Source organism: Pholcus phalangioides, unplaced genomic scaffold (assembly GCF_987345545.1).
Source record: "Pholcus phalangioides strain wild (caught in Gottingen) unplaced genomic scaffold, Ppha-v1.0 ptg000042l_1, whole genome shotgun sequence".
Lineage (NCBI taxonomy): Eukaryota > Metazoa > Arthropoda > Arachnida > Araneae > Pholcidae > Pholcus > Pholcus phalangioides.
The window spans coordinates 27,802,064-27,819,444 of NW_028301628.1; positions in this window are offsets into that span (position 1 = coordinate 27,802,064).

Sequence of the window (17,381 nt, forward strand, 5' to 3'; positions counted from 1 at the left end):
AAAACTATAGACATATATACAGGGTGCACAGCATACAGGGGGTATGGCAGTTTACTGGCGTATCGTTGATCCTAGAGGTATCCTTCTAATTAGAAGAAGTTTCTACAAATAACTGGTGGTACTCAAATATCACATTTATGTTTTAAGGGATTGTTCAGTTATTGAAATAAAAAAAAAAATTACCTTATTTTACAGTCCCTGTGTGCCCCAAACCCCAAGTAGAGAGTTGCTGCCCGATCTTTCCTGGTGCCGAAAAGAAATTCCACGTTTCCAAGTGCAATATTCACCAAGACATTATGGAATTCCGATAACGGCGAAAATTTCAGGGATAAAAAACGGGAGTAAACCGGTTTTACTGCATTTAGAGATGGTTTTCCCAATTTCCTCCGGTTTTTTTTTTTTTTGAAGTCTTAGTGAATATTGCACTTGGAAGCGCGGAATGTTTTTTTTGTCTGCATCAGGAGTGAAAGGTAACAAATTTTTACGGGGGTTTGGGGGGCACACGGGGACTGTATAAAAATTTTTTTTTATGACTATACAATCTTGAATGACTATGCATATCCTTGAATTATGAATGACGTATCTAAGTACTACACGTTATTTGAAAAGTAACGTGGCTAGGCCGGGTCCTGGACCGTTTCTGCTCTTCTCGCCAACGGCCATACCTCGCTGAAAACACCGGTCTCGTCCGATCACTGGAAAAAAAAATCAGACACGCACTCAGACTGTTAGGGGCCATTCAAGTATTACGTCAGCATTGATAAGTAAGAGAAGGGGTTTCGGGTTTGCTGACTTTTGATAACAAGGGGGGAGGGTTGAATGATACTTACGTCATCAACCACCCGCTATAAAAATATGAAATATATTCTTAATCGCAACTTGGTATGCCAAAAACGAAGGAAACCTTTCCCTATTTTGTTGGAACTTTAACTAACATTTTCCCTATACAGAGAACCGCATTAGTTGATGTCTAAATGCTCCGCGGATACTTCAAGTGATCTGGAAATGTGTCCGAGCCTCTCAAGTGCTCTAGAAATGTGTCGCGGTCATCTTAAGTGCTCTGGAACTGTGCCACGAGTCACTCAAGCGATCCTTAATTATGCCGCGGATCACAACTATAATCGGGAAATGTGTCACCGAAGAGTTTGAATGATAACTGGACTACAGAATTTGGCTGGAAGGGATTATCATTACCATCATCATCACCCACACTGAGAAAGATAGTTAGTTACACCCTCTCTCTCTCCAGACATGAACGTACCGAAAGCACTCCTGGCAAAATACGTCGATATAATGAGGGAGAAATCGATGTTTGCATGTTAACGGCGATTACGGAATATACATATTTATTCGAACAACCACTGACTGAAGTCTAGATCCCACGAAACAGTTCGAAAATCAATATAGAATGTAAATTGTGTGTACATGAAGCCTCCCCCCTCCCACAAGACATCAATTCTGAAGATCTATTTCCATGTTTGTGGGGGAATTTTCAACGGGAATAATTATAATACAGTCGACGCTCGTTATAACGACCTCCTACAATCCACAGACATCAAACGTTATAATGGAAGGTCGTTATATTTGACTGTTTTCAAAAAGTCAATAAAGTTTAGCTCCTCCATATAAAACATATTGTATTGAGGGAATGAAAACAAAAAATTACTTCATTTTGTTATCACGTTGCATTTTGAAATGGGTGGAGAAAATTAATTAAAATGGGTGGGTTACTTAAGCTACATGATATACGATATGTAAATGTGCCGCTTAGTCCATTTTTACTAAATTAGGTTTCAGGTAGCGGGCCACATCAGATAACCCGGAGGGGTCACATTCGGTCCGCGGGCCAAGGGTATTGCATATATGGCTTAGAGGGTGAATCGCAATGAAATTCTTATAGAGGAATTTTGTTTCCTTCAGTTTGTTTCCAAGAGGTGTTTGCCTTCACCTTAGCCTTCAAATAACATTGAATTGACAGAAATTGATAATAATAACGTACAAACGTATTTTCTTCCGAAAAATTTGCATTTTTTAAAATATAAAAAATTTTTTAATCTACTGAGGGGGACGCACGAGCCCCCTATGGTCCCTCAGCGTATATCTCTGATCCCAATATGCGTTAGGATGTATGAGCAGTAGTGAAGAAATTTCACTGACAAGGGGGGGGGGGGGGTCAGCGTTTTGCTTTATTTTTGCTGATGGGGGGGGTCAAAAATTGCTAAAAATCTGCTGACGTAATACTTGAACGACCCCCTAGGTAAACACACATTCGCACTTCCGGCATAACTCATTCGGTAGTAAATTGTCAATGGCTATAGGACCAGAGTTGTGCGTGCTGTGTTTGAAAGTATAAAACAGCTGGTTCGATCATTAGAACTAAAGAACAAAAGTATGCCAGACGCAGCTGTTAATGGAAATTCGTACAGATTTCTCTTCGTATTTTTTCTCTTCTTCTTCCCAAAGACAAATTACAATTCCTTCAGAACAAATACAATGAATGCATTTCAGATTAATGATCGACCTTTTTGTCAGCAACAACTTTCACTTTGTTAAATGTCTTCACAACAAATTCGGGTGATTCTTTCGAATTTGTGCGCCATAATACCACGTACGATTCTCTCTCTCTCTCCCTCCCGTACAATTTACTTATTTATTTACGAACAAAAGAATGAGGAATCGTATTTGTTCGGAATGTGTGTCCCCCGTGAATACCAAGTGAGTAATGGATCGAACTGAATTCCGAGAGTCTTTTGTTCCCTTTAATTATTCCCTCGCGTCTCGAACCTTGCCTTGATTATCAAGTGCAACAAGTTATTTGTCATCGTTGTTGTTGTTGTTTTTTCTTCCAGTTTTTAAAATTTATATTTTGAAATTTTTCGAGTGGGGAAAGAATTTCATCGTGCGGTGCATGTATGCAAATTATACTGCATGTGGTCGAAAAAAAGTTGCGTGTCCGGAAAATTCACCGCCATGCAATTCACCGAATGGAATATTTAACGATGGGGAAATTCACCAACGTCAGGTCGACATGAGTGAATGAAAGTGTGGATAAATGATCACGATCTATGATAAATAAATCACTGGATAGCTCATTCTACCGCCCACTCACTAGGTTGCTCATTATATCACTTACTCAACGGGTCACTCACTCTCAATGTCGCTCACTCTCAATGTCGCTCACTATGTCACTCGATCATTCTCAGAAAACCGGTTGCTCACTTGATCTCTAGGTCACTCACTCACTGGGTCACTCATTCCATCATAAATTAATTGATTTTCCCTCTGTTACACACCCAATCACTTGATCGCGCTGTCACTCGCTTACTCACCAACTAGGTCGTTCGCTCTGTTTCTCCCTGACTAGGTCACTCACTCTGTCACACACTCAATCACCAGGTCACGAACTTACTCACTACTACTACTAAGCCAAACATTCACCTCGTTCATTTTCCTCATTTTCTTACAATTTATGGTGAAAAAACTGTTACTTGAAAAAAAAAACCAAATCACAAGTGGTGGCTAAAGTAACTTTCTACTATTACCGGTATAAGGCTAAAGTAACTGAAACAAAACCTAACGAGAGAGTGGAACGAGGAACCTAACCATTTGAGACTCTTATAAATAGACTATGTACCACCATATCATCAACTACAAAAACAAACGATGGAATTTTCATTTTTCATTGTCATCGACTCATTGTATCCTTTTTTTTTGATCAATTCGAATTATTTTTCCTAATTTTGAAACCTCATATTATATATTATTCCATATTCCCGATGTGTGTGTGATTCCATATAACTTTTCCCCCATGAAAACGATTTTTTAAGTGTTTTTTTTTTTTTTTTTTGAATACGATACACTCGTCAATACAACAATAGGAATCAAAACTTTATAGTAAGAGGTTCCGGTGTCATATTTCTCTACCCTGTTTCACATGGGAATAATCGAAAATTAAAAGCGATATTCCATACTACCCGAATGTAGTATACATTAAACTAATGCCCAAGTGACGATACATGATGAACGTTACATGTGTAAATGAAATCCGAGCATATACTCGGAATAATTTAAGGGAGACACGAACGTGATACCCGAGTATACTCGGGGTAAACTGTTTAGCAATTAAAATAGAGATGGTAGTTTATCTAATCACATAGATAATTATTATGTTCACGTTCTTTCAACAACCCTGTAAATTTAGATCAACATTAGTTATGAATTCTAAAATACTGATGAAAGAAAGTGTATTATTTCGAAAATGGAGTTTCAAACATTACGATTAGTCAAAAAAAAAGTATTTTTCTGAGCACGAGAAGATGATATCAGTAAATGTGGTTATTTCTTTGTAAAGTGTGCAATTAGAAATGGAGTCTTGTCGAGAACATCCGACTGATGATCTTCCAGAAAATTTATCACGAGCCAAACATCGGGACGGTTCTTCTGCTCGCAAATGATGCGTGAAATAGCACTAATGGGAGTTAAGTGTGTTCATTCCACGGTGTGTGATTTGGAAGCTCATTCGCTTGGCTCCCAGCTAATTATCGTCGGCAGATTGGGTAGTTGCAAACAACTCATACACACACACACATACACACACTAAATTACAAACGTGATCATTAATACTCCATACAGAAAACGAGGTGTATTGAAACTCAGTTGAAATGAATAAACCACTTCCACGAACCTCGCACAGCTCTAAAGGACAATAAAAAACACTCGGAATTCCTCTTAATAAGACTGCCATTGCTTTGGTCATTTATTCGGAAGAGAACTAAGTTTCTCAGCACTTATGCTCTTTTCTATGGTAACATTACATGTAAGTGCACAATTTTTTAATATTGCCATTAAACTCGGCATAAAGAAAATTCACTCTGTGTAGACATTGAGCATTGAAGGACCAGACACACCCCACTTCCCATCTTCATTCTGTGTAGACAAAAAAATATACAGTGTGGTTAAGAATTCATGGGGAAAACTTTAACGGGTCTCATAACTTTTAACATAGTGATAAACTATGAGATCTAGCGGAAATTTTACAACTACTATTTAACGATTCGTGTATTTCAATTTTTTTACACATATTTTTGATTGAATATGATATTCTATGCTAGTATAAAAGCTTGCTTGTATATGTATTATACAAAATTTTCGCAAATTTAAAAAAAAATTTCATTGAAACACAGTTTGCAGGCATGACAAAATATCGCGATAGATCAATGTTATTGACTGAAAATTTATTCCAAATATATGAAGGAAACTATTCAGTTCAAGAAATGAAGATTGAGATTTAATTGACTCGATCCTATTTAAAATTAAATTCTAAATCTTAAAATTCAAAACATTTTAATTTTAAAATTCACAATAATTTAGTTTTTAAATTAAAAAAAATTAATTTCAAAACTTCAAAAAATTTTAATTTCAAAACCAAAAAATTTAACTTTCAAATTAAGAAATAATAATTTTATAATTAGAAAAATTTGAATTTTTTTAATTTTTTGAAAATTTTAAATTTACATTTGATTTTAAATAAGAGTGAGTTGACGGAATCTCAATGTTTTGCCTAATTTCATGAAATAACAGTTGAAAAATTTAAAATTTTTGGTATTTTAAAATTTAAAATTTTTGGTATTTTAAAATTTAAAATTTTTGGTATTTTAAAATTTAAAATTTTTGGTATTTTAAAATTTAAAATTTTTGGTATTTTAAAATTTAAATTTTTGAGATTTAATTAATAAATAAATTGAATAACTTAAATTTTTGAGATTTTTCATCAACTCAATCTTATTTGAAATGAAATTTAAAATTAAAATTTTCAAAAAATTGAAAACAAAAAAAATCAAGTATTTAATGAATGGATAGCAAACATTTTGCCCCATTTAAAACACAAATAGCTTTTTTTATTTCGAATCAATTTATGTACATATATTGTAAAAATTCATGAAAATGAAAGCATTATATGAAGACTAGACCAGATTAGAATTAAGCGTTTCCTTCGCCGCCCAGCCTTTGCAAGCTGTCTCGCGACTTACAGATCACCAGGGGTGGTATGTGAAGGAAAAAGACAAGTTTGTGCATGTGTGTAAGGTATGCATGTGTAGGGAATGAAAAAAGCCACACAGGAAAGTATTGTTTACAAATCTTTGCGAAATAAATGCTCATAGAGATCAAAGGAAATTCTTTTGATTCGTATAATTTAAACTTTAATAAATACTATACAAATACAAATACAACGCCACAACAGGCAAAATGCCCAACGAGGTGGCTGAGAAAAAGATGCCCATAACAAATATGGATGTCATATATTTCAAAAATACATCAACCCAATTAAAAATGCAATTAACAAAAATTATAAACAAATATATACACATGATAAAATATTATACGATGCCCATAAAGAATACTTATGGTTGTCTTATTCTAAGTATGGATAGCTTCTCGATTTACCCCAACATGTTTATCGTATTTCTTTTTGAACGTGTCAATTGTGTTACAATTTACTACCTCCGGGGGTAAGCTATTCCATTTATTAACAACCCTATTAGAGAAAAATTCCCTGCGACACCATAGCCTTGCATTGTCCCTCACCAATCGATACTGGTGTCCCCTTGTAAAAGCAGTCGATTGGCGGTGTACTAAAAGTTCATGGTCCATCCCATCCATCCCATTGAAAATTTTGAACACTTCGATCACATCTCCTCGACACCTGCGTTCATCCAATGTGAACATATTCAAAAAATGAAGTCCCTCTTTATAACTCAAGCCCTGTGTGCCAATAAAGACACGCGTAGCTCTTCTCTGCACCCCTTCAACCAAGTCTATGTCCCTCTGTAGGTATGGTCTCCAAAACCTTACAGCATACTCCAGTCCAGGACGAACTAAGCCTCGAAAAAGCGGAAGAATGACTTTAGGAGAAAGCGAAGAGACTTTTTAGAAAATGAGACCAACCATTCTATTCGCTTTTTTTATTAATTGTAATATTGTTTTTCATCTTTTTTTAAAATCTATATCTTTTAATTTATATTAGTATTGTGACCGTGAAGTTAATATAGGTATAATACACAATAACATAACATACATAATACATAATAACATATATTTCTAAAGGTCAATTTTACTATTACTTTTGATCTACATCTCCATCTTTGGAGATGTTTGATCTACATCTCCATCATTTTTTCTTTATCTTCTCATGATTCACATCAAAAACATTTCAACATAAAGTCATATGTGTTGCTTGTCATCCTTCACATCTATAATTCGTCTTTATCATTTTCTCCCCTCATAATCAGTGCCGCAACTAGTCAGGTGCAGCAGGTGCACCATCACAAGGCCCACTTGCAAAAGAGCCCAGAAAGGGGGGGGGGCTAAATGCAAATTCTTGCACAGGGCACAGAAATGGCTAGTAACGGCACTGCTCATAATAGCCAACAAGTGAATGTTATGTTGCCTTTTGTAGTCAATCAAATTTAATTTTGCTACCAGTATATAATATAGAACAATATATTTTTCCTAACGAGCTTGAGGAAGCGTTAGATGGCGCCTTCATTTCCAACCCGAATCGTTAATGACAGCGAATTACGGTAGAGTGACATGGTCGTTGTTGGTGTGTAGTGAAGTATATAGTAGTTAATCCTCAGAAATAAATTTCTGGCTACGGCCCTGTACAAGGTGGCCTCCACAAAAGATGTCTGAACGGGGGCCCCATGTGTGAAAAAAAAAGTTGTGAAATTCTGCCTTAGATGACAGCATGCCAAAAATGTAACACTGGAAAATGATTCGACAAGTCCTATACTCTCGTCCCACGTAGAGAAAACAGACAATAAAGGTATTGGAAGAGTATGAACATTATACCAATATATCGGCGATTCGAAATTAATTCCTCCACATTATTTGGCACATGCCTTCCCAATTTCGATCCTCAATGTCGTCGTATTTCTTAGAAGTAAAGCTCTCAAACTTCTTCCCTCTTCTTACGGCGTGTTGTAAGAGACCACATACCCACACACACACACACACAGAAGGTCTAATAATAACACGGTATTTGCCAAAGATAAACAATTGTTCGTTGCTCGAGACTTTTCGAGTAGTTAACATTACCCTGGTGGAATCGCGTAATTAGATGAGAAACTGCGAAACAGTCCCTTTCTCGGGGAATTCTGCTCCTTGTAATGATTACAAAACGTATTTTCTTTGTAGGTTCCTTCTTTTTGTTCGAAGAAACTCGATCCTTTCTTCCCTCCATCACAGTCATTAATGAAGGATCTTTTTGCCATTCCCGTGTATATAGGTGTATGTGTGGTGGGTGACGCGTCCTTGCGAGATCTGTCTACATATCGCCTCGGATATCCCTTGTAATTATTGTGAACATGCCAGCTGTGAACAGCTCTGAAGGATCCAATATAAAGTCACAACCAATAGGAAACTTGAGTAGTAAGTAGGAGAGAGAGAGAATGATTCTCTAATAACCGCAATGGCTAGTTTTCTCTCGCAAACGATTTCGTTTATCGTAGTATTATTATTGGAAATATTCATCTGGGGGAGATATAATTTTCGCGTTTGAGATCAAGGATTTAAAAGAAAATGTTGTGTTATGAAAAATTAAGAATTTTAGACTGAATTTTAAGAAGAGAGAATATGGATTTACAAAACGATATAGAATTTTACTGAGTATAGAAGGATTTTAATATGTGATGTTTGATACGAATTTTTTTTGGAGGTTAAATGAGGAAATATTTTCGCACTTTGTGTCGTTTCTTCGCTATTTCAAGGATTTGTTTGAACGATTTTCTTAAGGGTTTATGGATACGGGAATTTTGATTGTTTCTCCGATTGCAATAGAAATAGGGGAACACATAAAAACATTTCTTACAGAAAATTACATACAAATTTGAAATGCTGATATTACCGATCTATTATCCGATATTTTTTTTCTGTCCATATATAGTATTTGAGGGGATCTAAAGCACAAGGTGTAAGGAGTGCGATGTTAAATATATTTTATTTATACTTTTGTGCTTTAAGCACCTGATTTGACATTTCTACATTTTAAGACCGCTATTGAATCCATAAAAACAGTTCAAAATCAAGTTGAGCAATAATAATATACATTGAAGTGTCTATTTAGGAAGGAATAACCGATCTATATAAATACGTGCGCAAAAATACATTTCCAAAAATTCACCGTTAACAATTCTTCCGCCACGCAATTTATCGATAGGAAAATTCACTGCAACGCAATTCACCGCTTGAAAAAAATCACTGACAAACAAATTCATTGACAAAGTGACCTAGTTTGTGAGTAGATGAGCAGTTAGTAAACCAGCGGGCAAGTGATTGATCAAGTCAGTCAGGGAGTGAGTGGGTGAGCAGGTGAGCAAGTAAGTGATTCGATGGATCACTCGGTCACAATGTGGCCATGTGCTCACTCATTCTGTCATTCATATGGATACTCACTCGCTCACTCATCTGGTAATTCATGTGGTCACTCATTCACTAGCTTATTTGCTAACTCATTCACTAACTCATTTGGTCATTCATCCGCTCACATGTTCACTTGCTTGCTCAATCACTCGGTCACTCACTCCTTCTCTTATCCTTACGGTCGCTCGGTCATTCACTAACTATTTGCTAGCTTATTCACCAACTCACTCGGCCGGTCACTAACTCACTCAGTCATTCATATGGTCATTCACTCGTAAGTACCACCTCACTCACTCACTGGTAACGAAAATCAGTGACTTTTCCCAGTGGTGACTTTTCCGTCGATGAATTGTTTGTCGGTGAATTTCCGTGTCGTGGAAAATTGTGATTTTCCGCGTGGGTGGGTGAGTTGTTATAGTGTGTTATAACGCGTTGCTTCGTAAGTTTCTGGTGGATTCTAGTGGGTTCTGGTTCGATTAATCCAGTCTGACATCGTCAGGCTTGCCGAGACCCCGTCCAATCCTTCAGGGAAAAGCCCGAACCTTCCCAAGATGGTCTCTCTGGACGGTCAGCAGTCATGTCTGTCTGTCTGTCGGTAAATTGCGTGTCGATTAATATCTTGGCATTGAGCCAACCTGCATTCGAATTCCTTGGTCTCGTGGGATGTCGCCATGCCGGCATATTATCAACATCACATCGGCTGGCATGATGGCCGTTGAAACGGGAATCTTCACTCGAAGCTAGTTGTTCCAATAGTCATAGCTGTGTCATCATAATTCATCTATGTCAGTGGTTAACAAACTTTTTGAAGCACGGCCTCCTTTCGACAAGAATTTTATCGGCGAACCCCTCCCTTATATGTACATGGAGTAACCACATGTCTAATTTTTCATGACATTCTTTTTTTTTTTTTGTTAATGAATTGCTTGTTTCATGAACTTTTGTTAATGTGAGCGTGCTTCCGTAATCAATGAGAAATGAGATCAAATTATTTTTCGATACGTGGTTGGCAGAACTGTGTTGTTATGAGAATTTAAATTAACCTCATGCCCTCTAGCTTTGAACATACACAGTGTACGGTGTCATCTATATACACAGTGTACGGTGTCATCTATATACACAGAGCCGCAAGTTAAGACCGAATGCATATCTTGCGCATCGTAATTGTGTAGAGTGGGTAACTTAGTAACAAGACTCGGGGGTCACCATTACCAATTGCAGAGTCCAATGTAAAAACACTTTCGACTTCTTTTTGTAGAAATGATAATTTTAGTTTATTTGTTATATTATTTTGAATATTCATAACATTTTCAAGGTTGTTGCACCGCCACCCTTGCTTTATTAATACAGAAGTGTTTTGTGGTTTCATAGCGTATATTTTCTGTACCAGCTGTTGTCCGCACAATAATTTTAAGCCCTACTCCCTTCTTTTTCGATATTTTTAAGCACTCCCAATGCTTCCTACACCTTCATTTTGTCAAAAACTTCATAAACGGTACACCAGTGTTATTAATTAGTCATAATCTGAAATTTAGACATTTCTCCTACACGTTCACATACTACTCATTGTTCTGAGTTTTTAATTTTTTTTGAATATATAAACATATTTTAAAATCGGTTGACTCTTTTTGAATCCCCTGTATAAATATTAACTTGATCTATTTATCATTGCACATGTAGAATTTGATAAAAATTGCATCGTATGATACATGTATGGTAATTATCTGTTCAGCTGAGTTTTGAGGCATTTTCTATTTTTATTTTTTACGCATTTCTACTTATGTTGCGAAAAATAATATAGATTTCTTACTCTGACATTCCAATTCTGGGCAATCCCTCACTTATAGCTAATATCTAATCTCGGTGTTGACGTAAGGTATGGTTGTGCCATGTGATTATTCTTAAGAATTTCAAATATTACGACACGAAAATAATCGATTTGAGAAATGAAATAACGATATCTTCCAGTTAAATTGAATGTTAGGAAAGTTTGTTTCATTACCATAACTTTTTGATCTCAGTCCCATTTTCCGCTATCGGAAAGTCACAGAGTCATAAAAAAAAGTGACACACATTAACCTACGGATGAATATCCACGATTTTCATTTCAAAAAGAGAATCATTTTTCTCCTCATTACCAACTCATTTGACCCTCAATGTTCTTCCTCAACGCATTTGGTTATGATTTTTGGTGAAATCCGTTTGAATATTTGTGTAGGAAAACGGTGTAACGATACGGGACGTATGTTGAATTAGCGTATGCGGTGAGTTTAAATATACGTGGTTAAACTCACTTTTAATGTAATCACGTTTTTAATGTAATATCTTAACGAGCATGAGTAGAAAAATGAAGTATAATCTCATTATTTCGAATTTCCAAGGTAAAAATATTATGTAGCCTATATGGAATAATATTGTCAAAAAAAAATTGATTACTCACGGTAATGTCAATCTATCTTGAAGTTTGTTTCACTGCATATAGATTTATATTGCAAAGAAACAACCAACGGGGTTCTTCAGCCGTAGGTGCAAGTTTGTGTTTTCATAGATATCGCCAAGAAGTTTGAGAGGCGATAAGTAGCCAACTCTTTTGCCTACTTTTTAGTAATTTTTTGCGCTTTTAATAATTTAGACCCCGCTACTGACTTTTTTTTTGTTTTTAATCGTTCTGGGTGTGATCAATGTAGGCTACTTGAATTTTTTTTTTCATAACTTTTTGGGAACGACACCCTTGGACCCTTTCCTTGTTAGATGGTCCCGATGCATATACTGTGCAAGGTATTGTCACCATGACGGAATAGTTGCGCTCGTACTTCAGCAGACATCGGAGTGAAAGTTCAGCGATGATATGGAAGGCTTCCATTTTCATTGGATACGCATCTACTGCGATCCTAGATACGAGTAAGTAATATTTCATTCTTTTTGGTTAAATTTTAAGGGGACAGAGAACTGCTGTTTTTCAGTATGAAAATGCTTCCATGCATATCTCCTACAACGTTGCGGAAACCCATTTCGAAATGAAAAATGTGATTACTTCACTGGCCACCGATGAATACTGATATAAGCCAGACAGAAAGTGTGTGGAACATGACTCATAACGTTAAATACAATGGGTGACAGTTCAGCTCGGTGGACGTCTTGAAACATGCCGTAGAAACTGAATACTATAATTTGGACCCACAGTTCCTGTGATGATTAATTTTTTCAATAGAACATCACTACTTTGATGTCGCTCATAATAATGGAAAAATTCTAAGTTATTAATTAACACGTGTTTGTCAAAAGTTATAATGTGTCCGATTATTCTATAAATTTAGGGGGCAGTCTTCATTTGCATATTTGGTTTTTATTTTGGTATAAATTTTTTTTTTCTTGCAAATAAGTTGTTGGAGGCCAATCACATCTGATATGTAATACAATATTTTTTGCATGTTCTTGCATTTATTTCCATTCGTCTGAATAACAACTTTTTCCAGGTTCTATATACTACTTCATTCATAGTTAGAAAAATTAATGACAAATGGCAGCACTACACACAAAAAGTATCACACTGAAACAAACAGCAAACTTCACGTTAAGTTCACAACACGTACACGCCCAATATGGCACGCACCAATTCGATAAAAACTCCGCAGAGGAATGTATAGGAGTTGCATGTACGGTTAAGTAGTAGTAGGTTCTATAAGCGTTTTTGACATAGTGTATATTCTCAATCTTAGGTAGAATTTTAAAACATCGCTAATAAGTTATGGATATGTCCATTACCAAATACGCTAAAATAACATTTCAGCAACCAGCAGAATCAATAGCTGAATATTTTTACTTTTTAGGGTTATTCACTGAGCTGCATTGATATGATGGCGCGCTTTCACATTATGCATTCTCTTTTCAGCCATTGAACAGAACTCATAACAATCTCCATATAACGCTGAAATATATCTCCTTGAAAAATATTCAAAAAAGATTCAAAAAGATAAATGGAAAGTCAAATATATATATGATTGATGTAAGCATCCGCATTTATAATATTTTATCTATTTCTTCTTTCGTTATGAATATATTATCGTATAGGAAATTCTTAAATCCCAAGTACGAACCAAATGCTTCACATTGAAATATTCAAGAAGCGTTCGTAAGAATCTCACATAGATCACGGACCCGAATGCATATAAAAAGTGCGTAATAGCGTATATATTACTATTTTTTTCCGAATATTTATTGTTCATCATATATTTCGCATCGGTTGCGAAAGTATTATGATGAAGCATGTTATATATATATATTATTTATCCTTTATGTCATTTTTCTGCTTATTTTCAAAGATTGCATTTTATTTTGTTTTTATTCAGAGAAAAGAAATTCCCAGAATTGCCCTCATACTTCAAAACGTATGATTTTCTTTTATTATTGTTATTTTATATAAAAATCTTTTCAAAATTTTGGTTTAATAATTAATGGAAATTTCTATTATAATTTTTTAAAGACTTATATTTTTTTAAATAAACGGAATGATAGGAGGTATATGCAGGATGTCCTATAAGTGTTAATGAGGCTTTTATCTTATTGACTATCCATCATAGAAGTATAATGCCAGTTGCAAAAACTAATCCAAAGGTGTTCAAAAATTACTTTCTACCAGTTTTCACAGTGAAAATACTGTGTGTCGCAAAATGGAAAACCTACATTTTTACACGGTCCCTTGTTTTCTAACTTCGAATTAGAAACTCGTTGCCCTTGTCTCCCGAGGCCAACAGAAAAAAAAAATACCATGTTTCTAAGTGCAATATTCGCTAAGATATTTGAATGATCGAAGCACGGACAAAGCTCCTCTCGCTCATTTGTGCTGTCCTTTCCCACTTTTTCTCTAATTTTTGAATTAGAATATCTCAACGAATATAGCACTTAGGAACACGGAACTTTTTTTTAATTAGCCTCAGAAGAGACAGGGCAGCAACTTTCTAATTGGAAGTTAGAGGACGGTGGGGTCGTATAGGAATTTAGATTTTTAATTTGTTTTTTTTATACTGTATTTTCACACTCAGAACTGGTATACAGGATAATTTATTTTCAATTGAAACTACTTACGCGACGGAGGGTCGATGAGATATAGGCCATATTAGCACTTGCAAGATACCCTGTATACGCAGTCAACCCCACAAAATCGCATAACGGGAAAAATGGATAACCCGTTCTAGTGTATAAGAGCTTCTCTAAAATTCTTTTACAAGCAACAAGAATTTTGAAACGAACTTAGAATTCATATGACAACACTGTAAATTTACATTAACCATTATGTACATAATATTTTATTGAATAAAAGATATGACATTAATGGCAAATGTGCTGCTTATCAGGTCTTTGAAATAAATTTTACTTGAGAGTCGCTACTGCTCTAGAATCATCTAAGTTTTCTACAGTACTGTATATAGGAAGGCCTACATTTAACTATTTTATATTTTTCTCTGTTGAGCCCATAGAGGGCACTAACTTCCGCAATATAAAAAGTAAAAAAATCATTGATAATGTGGTCATTTGGGTTCAGATTGGTATGGCCTAAAGAGGGAACGCCGTTGCTGATCTATTGAAAAACTGAAAAAAATGTCAGGTTTTTTTTAACCGCTCAGCAACGTCGCTTCATCTTTAGGTCACAAAAGTCCGAGTCCTAGTGATCATTGTAATCCAATAGAAATTTCGTTTCATTTTGATGTCTGATTTATTCTAGAAGCTTTATTAATATTTATCCTTCATCAACTTTCACTTTACAAACCATACCAATGATGTTATATAGCAATTGATTTGTTCCCTGCTTAATCGAATATCCCGCTTAATCGGATATGGTGTGCTGGAACCGCTGATATCCGTTTAAGTGGGGCCGACTGTATATTGATAGTATAGAGAGATTAAGATCACAAAATGAAATAACGACTAATTTTATCATAATATGATCTAAGGTAGATCTCTCGTCCGCAGACTGAAAAGATTGTGCACGCCCTGATCTAAAGCAATCAATATATAACGTGGAAGAATATTTCTTTTTCGATTTTCCTAAAAAATTCAATTAAAAACAACTTCACCAACAAAGACCAACCCAAGCATGGCCAACAAAAATATTATTTTGAAAATTTTATCGCACCCAATAACGCTAATTTAGTTGTGAAATATAATCCTGATAATTCAGCAAACAAATTCCAATTATTATTTTTTTTCCTCATTATACAAATACAAAGTCCACAACAGACAAAACACTAAACGATAATTCATAATTTAAATAATTATTTAAATTTTTAAATAATTATTTATATTTAAATAATTATTTAAATTTTTAAATAATTATTTATATTTAAATAATTATTTAAATTTTTAAATAATTATTTATATTTAAATAATTATTTATATTTAAATAATTATTTAAATTTTATCTCAACCAATTATACCAATCAAGTTACGAAAATATTCCTAATAGTTCTACTGAAATAAAAATATTGTTAAAAATAATTTTAATAAAATTCCGGTGTTTTTCGATCTAGAAATTATCGATTTGATTCCATTATTTTTTCCCCTCTAAGGACACTTTATCCTTAGCTATCATCAATTTTGGCATTTTACTCTCGAATAAGCAATCTGATTGACAGGACTTTAGTTCGTTTCCCATCGGACAAAAAACAAAATTGCATATTTCAGCAAGAAAAAACTGAATAACTTGTGAACAACAACAACTAATGCGTGTGTGAAAACTTCTTTATTATTTTTTCATTTATCTCCGTTTGTTGAGGAATGTCTTTGTTTATTTGTTGATCACTTGACATTGATGGATGCGCGTGAAGGCAATTTTATCTCTTTATTTTGATCTTTTTTTTTCCCGATTCAAGGGCACAAAGGAACAGCCTTAGAAGATATCCCTTGAAGGGTAAAGTGCATAAATTTGATACTCCCATCCATCAGCATTGATTGCAGCATTGAAAGATCTTTCACCTTTAGTCTTAGTTTATCGGAACAATATTTTTTTTCTGTTGGATATCGTGAGACGCTATAAAAAAAAAATTCCGGATCAATAGTCCAGTTTTTTTTTAATATATAGTTTCGTTCACAACGTGACCTTATAGATATTGGCGTTAGTTCTGAAATTACACCCGACTGAACACGTTATTGATTATTTTAGCCAGAGAAAATTTTCAATACCCTATTCATAGAATGAAGTTATTTTGCGGTTATTCGTTTAGCATTTTCTTGTACAGTCCAATCCCGTTATAACGAACGCCTAGAGACCGGAGGAATCACTTCGTTAAAATGAAATTTCGTTATAAAGGAATTCCAGGTTGCCTAGCATTGTTCCTATGCAAACTTATTCGGGGGATTAGAAAAGTGTTCGTTAAAACGAGATTTTCGCTATAACGGTATTCGTTAAAACGGGATTCAACTGTATTAGTATTGTTCAATTTGTATGTGGTTGAAGTTTTCGAAGATTAATGTAACTTTTACCCAATGTGTGGATCACCTCCATAAAAACGTATCGATATTTTTTTAGAATCTCAGTAGTGTGACGTTAGTATATTTTTAGTTGAAGCAATACGTCGAAACTGGAATTTTATCAATTGCAGTGGACATTTTTTTTTAGTTACAATAACAATTAACCATCTCGCATACAAGCTTTTCACAAGAAATTTGGATTATCTCTATTTGATGAATCGGTGATCAATCTGGTAACCTCGTCTTAACCTAACCGCACGGTAGAAAAATTAAGTGGGAAGGAAAAAGATATAAAAAAGGAGAGAATATAATAAAGGTGGAGAAGAGAGATTTTAGAGTCGCTTTCACCCTCTCTCCAAAGGTGTTCTCTTTCGGCGGCTGTGGTGGTCGAGGATCCGGGTTCGAACCCCACCGTCGCCGCAGTGATTTTCGGCTGAAGTTGGTTTCCTGTGGTTCCCAACTTCGAGCTGATCTCCCCATTAAAAAAAGTCTCG